This window comes from Petromyzon marinus, unplaced genomic scaffold, assembly GCF_048934315.1.
Source record: "Petromyzon marinus isolate PM22_M1 ecotype Great Lakes invasive population unplaced genomic scaffold, UKy_Petmar_22M1.pri1.0 PM_G_Scaffold_18, whole genome shotgun sequence".
NCBI classification, from domain to species: Eukaryota; Metazoa; Chordata; class Hyperoartia; order Petromyzontiformes; family Petromyzontidae; genus Petromyzon; species Petromyzon marinus.
This window is the reverse complement of record NW_027422739.1, coordinates 2,782,501-2,785,000: the sequence shown is the minus strand read 5'-3', so window position 1 is coordinate 2,785,000 and position 2,500 is coordinate 2,782,501.

Here is a 2,500-nt window from a genome sequence, read left to right as displayed (position 1 = left end):
CTCTTGTGGCTCACGGGGCTGTTAGGGTGGCACAGAAATCCCTCGGAATGGGAAAAAACGGGTCATTTTCGTGTCGCCACATTGCATGCGAACCGCATGAAACTTCCAGAGGCATTTGCAGCAGGAATGCATGTGCACTCAAAAAATGTGATATTTTTCACGGAGAGACCCCGTGAAACGCTAGAAGTGGGCGGGGATGTCTCTCTTGTGGCTCACGGGGCTGTTAGGGTGGCACAGAAATCCCTCGGAATGGGAAAACGGGTCATTTTCGTGTCGCCACATTGCATACGAACCGCATGAAACTTCCAGAGGCATTTGCAGCAGGAATGCATGTGCACTCAAAAAAGTGAATATTTCTCACGGATAGACCCCGTGATACGCTAGAAATTGGCGGGGATGTCTCTCTTGTGGCTCACGGGGCTGTTAGGGTGGCACAGAAATCCCTCGGAATGGGAAAACGGGTCATTTTCGTGTCGCCACATTGCATGCGAACCGCATGCAACTTCCAGAGGCATTTGCAGCAGAAATGCATGTGCAGTCAAAAAAAAATTGATATTTTTCACGGATAGACCCCGTGAAACGCTAGAAATTGGCGGGGATGTGTCTCTTGTGGCTCACGGGGCTGTTCGGGTCGCACAGAAATCCCTGGGAATGGGAAAACGGGTCATTTTCGTGTTGCCACATTGCGTACGAACCGCATGAAACTTCCAGAGGCATTTGCAGCAGGAATGCATGTGCACTCAAAAACTTCTATATGTTTCACGGATAGACCCCGTGAAACGCTAGAAATTGGCGGGGATGTGTCTCTTGTGGCTCACGGGGCTGTTAGGGTGGCACAGAACTCCCTCGGAATGGGAAAAGGGGTCATTTTCGTGTTGCCACATTGCATAGGAACGCCATGAAACTTCCAGAGGCATTTGCAGCAGAAAGGCACGTGCACTCAAAAATTTTAATATTTTTCACGCATAGACCCCGTCAAACGCTAGAAGTTGGCGGGGATGTCTCTCTTGTGGCTCACGGGGCTGTTAGGGTCGCACAGAAATGCCTCGGAATGGGAAAACGGGTCATTTTTGTGTGGCCACATTGCATAGGAACGGCATGAAACTTCCAGAGGCATTTGCAGCAGGAATGCATGTGCACTCAAAAACGTCTATATTTTTCACGGATAGACCCCGTGAAACGCTATAAATTGGCGGGGATGTCTCTCTTGTGGCTCACGGGCGCTGTTAGTTAGGGTCGCACAGAAATCCCTCGGAATGGGAAAAGGGGTCATTTTCGTGTTGCCACATTGCGTACGAACGGCATGAAACTTCCAGAGGCATCTGCAGCAGAAATGCATGTGCACTCAAAAACGTCTATATTTTTCACGGATAGACCCCGTGAAACGCTAGAAATTGGCGGGGATGTGTCTCTTGTGGCTCACGGGGCTGTTAGGGTCGCACAGAAATCCCTCGGAATGGGAAAACGGGTCATTTTCGTGTTGCCACAATTGGCATACGAACGGCATGAAACTTCCAGAGGCATTTGCAGCAGAAATGCATGTGCACTCAAAAACGTGAATATTTTTTCACGGATAGACCCCGTCAAACGCTCGAATTTGGCGGGGATGTTTCTCTTGTGGGTCACGGGGCTGTTCGGCTCGCACAGAACTCCCTTGGTCCACCTGATTCGTGCATACAGGCAGCAACTAAAACTCTGTAAACCTGCTGTGAGGACATCTAAACAGTGGACCAGTGAGGCTGTGGAAGATTTGCGGGCGTGCTTAGACTGTACTGACTGGGATATGTTCACGACTGCTACCAATAGTCTGGATGAACTCACAGAGGCTGTGTACATCAGCTTCTGTGAGGACTGCTGTATCCCAACACGTACCAGGGTGAACTTTAACAACAACAAGCCCTGGTTCTCAGCAAAGCTCAAAAGGTTGAGGTTGGAGAAGGAGGAAGCGTTTAGGAGTGGGGATAGAGACAGATTCAAGGAGTCGAAGAACAGGTTTAGCAAAGCGGTGAGAGAGGCTAAACGACTGTACTCAGAGACACTAAAACACCAGTTCTCTACTAACGACGCTGCTTCTGTCTGCCAAAGGGCTCAGGCACATCACCAACTACAAACCCAGAGCGCCCCACACCACTAACGACTCCCGCCTAGCCAACGACCTGAACGAGTTCTACCGTAGATTTGAAAGACAATTGGACTGTCCTGAACCACCCCTTCCCACCCAAGAGGCCCCATCCCCCACCCATACTACAGAAACGACTCTCTCCTTTCAGGAGGGAGAAGTTAATGGGCTTTTCAAGAGGCAGAATCCACGCAAAGCAGCCGGGCCGGACTCTGTCTCTCCAGCCACCCTCAGGCACTGCGCTGGCCAGCTGTCTCCGGTGTTCACCAACATCTTTAACACCTCCCTGGAGACATGCCATGTACCAGCCTGTCTCAAGTCCTCCACCATCATCGCTGTGCCCAAAAAGCTAAGGCCAACAGGACTAAATGATTACAGACC